This window comes from Zootermopsis nevadensis, unplaced genomic scaffold (assembly GCF_977971745.1).
Source record: "Zootermopsis nevadensis isolate Lab colony 2312 unplaced genomic scaffold, Znev_1.0 Znev_ptg000015l, whole genome shotgun sequence".
Classification (NCBI taxonomy): domain Eukaryota; kingdom Metazoa; phylum Arthropoda; class Insecta; order Blattodea; family Termopsidae; genus Zootermopsis; species Zootermopsis nevadensis.
Genome location: NW_028259147.1, coordinates 4843479 through 4850891, shown reverse-complemented (window position 1 = coordinate 4850891; position 7413 = coordinate 4843479). Strand labels below are relative to the sequence as shown.

Here is a 7413-nt window from a genome sequence, read left to right as displayed (position 1 = left end):
GTTACAAGATATTTCTACATAAGCGAACTTCCTGACGTAACAGACCGCGAAACAGGTGCAATACTAGCTACCCTGCTGGATGTTTGTGGAACCTGTTATAAAACACTGAATCTAAGATTTGTTTGTAGGCCCATGCTACGTAATAAAACAAAGTAGAAAAACAGTTGCCCATTCCACTGTCACCTCATCCCTTTTAAACCCACCCTCCACTCCTCCTTACATACACAGTTGCCTGCATCTGCAGCATCCCTTGACACCTTCTTCAACCCGGTTAACTAATGGCTTCTATCCCTTAAGGAGCTACTCGTCTTGAACTACCCTCCCCTCCGCCCCCGTGTCCCTTACATTAGAAGAGTTGTCCTAAATGATAAGAAAATCTCAGTCAAGATTTATGCAGGGGACGAACCTAAAAAGACTGCAGAATGCAGAGTGGAAAAGAATTAAAAACGCCAAGAGTAGATAAATGAGGGGAGAAAACGAAAAGAAAGAGAAAGATTAGAGGGTATTAAAACAAAGAGGTTTGATGAGGGTAGCAGAAAAGAGACGGAGGGTTGGTTCTATGTAGAAAGGGAAAAAGAGGGTGGATGAACATGAAACAGAATCAGAACGTTGTTTGTATGGGACACACACACGCGACCAAGACCAGTCTCTCGGATTACAAGAATTCTTCACATCACAACAGCAAAAACCTGCGCTCCGGTGGAGTACACCAATACAAATCTTTTATGCGTTCTTCATTACTTTACATTCCTCGTGAGGATTGATGTTCATTTATTGCACATAGAAATGCACTGATGCGAAGTTAATGAACGCTACAGACATTACTCTACACTGGTCACTCTTAACCGTAACTAGATGATAACAATAAGCAAAGTCCTTCTTGAGAAGCCAAGTCATTCACTGGACCAAGAAATTCCTTTGTCTTTTATGAAACTTGAATATTCATTATCGTGTTCATAAGAGCCACCCCCAGACACTGTCCCAGTCCATATCTTTCGAACGTGTTTCCCTAAAAAACATTTTAATATTATACTCCCATCTACACCTTGGTCTTCCGAGTAGTCTCCTCCTTCCAGACTTCCTAAAAAAATATTGTACGTATTTATTATTTCCAAGCCTATAACACTTGAATGAGACACTAAACTACCCCCCCCCCCCCCGAAGGTTTGATTTGATCAAATTTTTGCTTTGTGAAGAGTACAAATTATTCAGCTTCCAATTACAAAACATTCTCCAGGCTCCATTCATTTCCTCTTGCTTACGTAAAATATTTTCCCCAGCATCCCGTTATGAAAAGTTCGCGATCTCTGTGAAAACTACAAACCCCTTCTTTCAGTCCTGTCGAAGACTTGACTCGAGATACAAAGTTAAATTATAAGAAAGCATTTAAATATCAAATGTTCCTAAGAAAAACATCAAAATTTGTTTAATTTATTTAGTAACACTATGTCTATTGTATAACCATTCTTTTCAGTTTCGTATATTTCGAAAAACTCTGTTATATAAATGATAACCTGTCTCTTAAAAGTATTATTCTTATACAACTATTTAAATGTTCTGTAGACACGTTAATAAAACCCTCATGTCCATGTATTTTTATATTCAAATAATAAATATTTACTATAATTTCAAAAGCATTATAACTCTCTACCAAAAACGTCACATAACATAATCCAATACAAAATCCTTTAAATTTTCACTAAGCATGTTGAAAGGCCTTTAAACCCACTACTAAATAAGTAGAACCGCATTTCAAATAAGAGCCACAACATGTCGGTCCATGCTGCCTGAGTACAAACATGGCACTGGAGGTGACCAGATCGCCTGTAGTTTGCTGTAGATAAAGAAAAGTGTAACTTATGTCGCTTTCAAATTCGAAGATTTGCAAATAAAAGCTGAAACTTTGTGAAAATTGGCACGCACAATCAAATAATCAACTCCCGCTCCTTAATTAATGATCAATTAAAAGGAAACAGCAATTAGAGAGGACAAAATTGAAAGAGCTCTGCTAGGGAAATCAAAACTTGTTCCTCGCTCGCTGTGTTTTGAAGGAAAACGAAAGGGCTTTGTGAACTTACAAATAGGAGCAGAGCAGTCAAAGGGAATAAAAATATCTGAAGGGGGGAAAAAAGCAGAAAAGTCCAGCTAGAGAACTCCCCATACTCTTAAATTTACCATCTTTAAAATGTAGAGAGCACACACAGAACGTATAATCAGGAGGAAGTGTCCGTTAGTTCGTCTATCAACAAAATTAATTTTTTCTGCTACTCACGCAACTGCCGAGGCGCCTCGAAAATATTCCTGCGTCACATGAAGCTCAAATCTATCTTTATAAATTTTTCCGAAATCGTGTCATTAAATCTGTGTACAACCTACTATGTAGATCTGTTTTAAATCCCCAAAATATCATTTCAGATATATTTAGATATAGTTTGTATTTTATAAAATGGGCCTACAAAGAAAATACTTATCGGTTTATTGATAATGAAGCTCAGGAACTCCTAAATTTAGATTAGAAGAGGTTGAATGCTTAATCGCGAGTTGAGTGTTGAGCTGAAAATTTGGTGTGTCTGGTCTTTTCCTGACTCGGCTTCTTGGTGTGGTGACACCGAGGAGGTACTTTGTGTTAAGTGTCTTCGAGACGAACAGCGAATCCTACGGGTACCCGGTACTGTTACAGTGGACTTCACTTTTTCCCTCTGCAGGGTCCCTGATGACATCCGCCCTTTTCCTCAGACTGGCCGGCCAGCTCTCTCGATCCCGTAGGATTGTAGGACTGTAGGCGCTTCTACAGGTTTCAATTACAACTTTTAATTAGCAATCTGCGTTGCAAGAGGAAGGAGACAGAGAAAACTTTCCACGTAGGAAGAGGGAAAAAAATAAGAAGAAAAGCTCCCTCTCTGGAGACAAAATAAAAGAAGCGTAAACATTCGAAGCAGAAGTGAATTAAGTCCAAACACATACGAAATTGTTCCATTATCTACACCACGAAGAATTACACTGGACGTAATAAGTACATACGGACAGACCTACGTGCTATGACAGTATTTCTTAACCTTTGCGCTGCGAAGTTTTGGGTTCAAATGCATTTCTACATAATCGAAATTTCCATCTCTTATGAATAACCTGCTGATACGTATTTAAAATGCATTGTAATTAAAATTCCCAAACACACGTGACATGATGCATCTCAGAAATTAAAGGTATTTATTAGTTTATTTTCAACAGATACGTTAACATGTAACTATGGAACACTGCTAACAGTAGGTCACTACCCCCAAATAATTTTTAAGCAGTGCCTAGGCGTTCTGCGTCCTGATGACACCATCATTCTGCAAAAGGCGTACATTGCGCGGTTTAATCTAATTTAGTATTCATCCTCATTTCCATGGAGAATATTTTATATAGCCTATCCTTAAATAGTGAAGTAAATCACAACTATCAGATAACACACGAGCACTGGTTTCAGCCTACACGGAAAATTAAGGGTCACTTCAATCCACAACATACTGAACATATCGTGGTAAAGAGACCAACAATACGTAAAAGAATTCTTAATATTATATGCTATTAAGGGTCACTCAAGACATGTGCATTCTTTATCCCCTGGCAACTGCATGGCGTGACAACTAAATAACAAATAGAATCGTTACGAAAACCACGTGTCATGTGCTTTTTATTGGTATTGTCATCAAGTTTAAAATTACAGGAACACGCCCTGAACATCTGTTGGAAAATTTCTCCCTACGATCGTCTATTACTGTAATTTTCTGTTCTTGGAATTCATCCGTCGTCTAGATTTTTTTTTTAAAAAAACAACGTTTCGGGATATGGATCTAACCAGCTTTTAGAATAGTTCGACCAGGATCACGTCCTCAAGACGGAAGTAGAAACAACTTACGAAACATGGTAGTTTTTTAAACACCTACACTATTATTATAATTAAAAGTAAATTGTAGACCATCTTCAAAAACCTTTAAATCATGATTATGATATATTATGTTTCAGCTTAAGAACACATTGACAGATTGACAAAGAGGGTTTATATTTCTGTTTAGGAAGTTAACCGGCTGTTTCTGATCTGTTATCTAATCTGCTCTGTCAAATGTCGGTCGATTACTAACACAAAATCTATATATCATATCCCGGTCTAAAACATTAATGCTACAATAGCATAGAAATTTATGATTACTGTTCCGGCCATAAATACAGTGCATATTTTAAATATAAATCAGTTCATCTGTTCAAACAATCCCGAAATTCTGTAGGGCCTTAAAAGTTAAAGGCTAAGGAAATGAGATGACAGGAAATTTGAAGTTGCATGACAATCTTCATAACCTGTTTCCTTTCGCTTTTAGTACATAAGCTTATTTCTTTCGTACAGAAATAAATATTTTTTGTCCAAACCTAATCTGTATTTATATGCAATATAAAAATTCGATTTTAAACAAGTCTTATTTTAAATTATTCTTGACACTTAAAGGAAACCAACATTTTTGTGACTTTATTCTCAATTACCTTTATTTTATCCCTGCCTTGGAATGTGGCACCAAGTTTCTACAGCCATAAAATACGAAACGGTAAATGATAGAAAAGTAGTATGAAATATTAATCTCATTATTTTAAGTAAAACATGCCTATATGTGGTAACTGGTCGACCGATAGAATTTTGTTTGGCAAGAAACTGGCCTCTCAGCTTTTCTGTCTAGAACGGTTCGACTGTCTGCTAATGACATTAGACTTGTGCGCAATATAATCACAAATTAAGGTCTTAAGGTTAAGAAGAATTTAGTATTTGACACTGTCCATTTCCCAGACATATTTAACAAGACAGAATAATTGTTGTTCGATCTGACTTTTCTTAAAAATATTTATAGAAATTATTAACTGACCTCTTACTTATATTATCACATATTTTAACAGAAGCTGACTTAGTACTTCTAAAGAAGTGTAGGAGCCAATATTACATAAATTTTATATACGTATTTTTTAATAAATTTAATTGAAATACAATCAATAACAAGGCTTTTTAACTGAGGTGTGAGGTGGTCACGACACGTAACCGTTATAGAATCAGTGAGATTTCAGTTTGTCTTCTGGGTTGGTACGCCGTGCACTCCGGTACAAGTTTATTGACGTTTAAGAGACACCTGCTGCCTCCATCATCAGGCCGATGACCTCTTTGATGATGCATCCAGAAGTCACTTGTAAAACATCTGTGAACTTCTACCGGACTACGTGGCACAACCTAATACGAATCCATATTAATTTTAGACACGATATTGAGATAAGTGGTACATATGGCTCTTGTGGTCTTGAATCCAGTGTGGTAACAATGATGCTAATTGAAATGATTTCAACAACCAAACTGGAATCTAACCCAACCTTTCAGCCCTTAGAGGACTCTTCATTGTCTCCGATATCCTATAATAATTAAATTAGTCTTGCATGAAGTACCAAACTTATAAAAAGCAATATTCATTGCCATCGGACAAAGTGAATGCTACAACTATAAAGGTAATGCACTACCTTATTTCTTCCCCCACTCCTCCAACAGTGGCTTAGGATATTATTACAAGAACGCTTTTAAATAGCGTTTCATCACGAAGTAGTATTTCTTATCTTCTGCCTTCTAAAGAGTCGGACATTATTTCGCCACTTTAAGTGTTCCCCTGATACCCACAATGGAAATGAATACTTGAAAACTGGATGGTTTTTGTTCGCTAAAACCAAGGCAAATAAGTGAAGCAGCCCATTAAATAATTTTCTTTGCTTCCATCCTTCATAATTAATTAATATCAATTGCATGTACGTGTAACTAGATATTGGAAATCACAATGAAAAAAAACAGGACAGAGAGGAGAAAAGAGGCAAATATTAAGCAGAAGTCAAGGTGGATAATCGCTATAATGTAAATTCATTACACAGCCAGACTTACTGCTGAATCTTCTGCACACGTTTGTATACCGAGACGCTCCTTTTTTTTCGAATTAACGTTTAAGACGGAAGTCAAACATAAAGGAAACTACTCAACCGATTTCAATGCGATGTTATGTTGTGGAAACGAATTGGAATATTTCGGTCATATCATAAGAAATAGTGATAGATACGGGCTGCTTCAGCTGATAATCCAGGGAAAAGTATTCGGAAAGAGGGGACCTGGCAGGCCAAGGACCTCCTGGCTTCAGAACCTTAAAACTTGGATCTCGTTGTCCACTGGAGGGTTGTTTCAAGTAGCAGTCAGTAAAGCTCAAATTGCTCTGCTGATCGCCAACATCCAGAACGGATGGGCACTTTAAGAAGAAGAAGAAGAAGAAGAAGTTATGTTGTGGATTTAGATTCAAATTTGTTGAACAAATTTAAGTTCAAATCGGTCCGTTATAACCAGAGCTGTGAAGTCGGAGACGGAGTCAGTATATTTTTACCGACTCTGACCTCGATATAAAATCATAAGGATAATTTCTATACCGTGTATAAGTAAACATTTGGGTCATAGTAAAGTGCTGGAGAATTTCTGGAGAAGTGCTGGAGAATTTTTGGAGAAGTGGGAAGGTTCTATGGAAGTCCTTGGGCTGTGGGTGTGATCCTATGTTGTCGGTTAGGTCGGATTAGTTGAAGTTAGACTGGTTAAATGTTGCGGGTTACTTGGGTCCCGATGAACCACGAACTCTATCTCAGTGGGACTAAAGAAAACCAACATCATTATGATGTGCTTTAAAACATCAGATTCAAACCGTATGGATCATACAACTTGATACACTTTTACACACAGGTACAAATTCGTATCTACATTCATTCTCCTTCGAGGGTAAGTCATACTTTTGACTGCGGTTCACAAAATATCACCCCTACTGAATTTTCATCAGTTGTGTGTTTCACTGTAGGAAGTCATATGCGTGGGGAGTTTTATTCAGGAATAAAAAGTTTATAAAATGCCCCATATGGGGAAATGTAGCCTTTGGGTATAATCGCTCTTAGGAGGAGCGCGTAAGGTTTGTAGGAACAACTGTGTACGTGGGGTGTAGATTGAGGTGACATCTAGCGGTCGAATGTGGTAACAACATTCGCTTGTGGTCTGGGGAACAACGGCGCAGCGGAGACCGCAAACTGCCAAACAATACAGTACATCTAACAATTGTTTGGCTTCAGGATCTGATAGGACACAGCTGTAAGATATGCCTTATGTCTGTTTCTTTCAAATTTTATTTTACATAAATTTTATTATTGTTACTATGTCAATACCATCAAAAGGGAACCTCTCCATGATCCACAACCAAACCTTGTCGCTAGAATTCATAATATGGTTAGCTTCTATAAATACATTTGAAATTGAATGAATGAATTATTTTTACCAACATCGCCATCACCATTACTGTTAATGGTTAACGATAAATGTCTTACTCATCACATCGT

The 7413-nt window shown here is 37.2% G+C and overlaps 1 protein-coding gene across 6 annotated transcripts in view; it reads right to left on the bottom strand.

The window, feature by feature from the left end:
- Positions 1–7413, bottom strand: part of dati (zinc finger protein datilografo) — a 592807-nt gene that overhangs the window by 479697 nt on the left and 105697 nt on the right. The window lies entirely within an intron of this gene.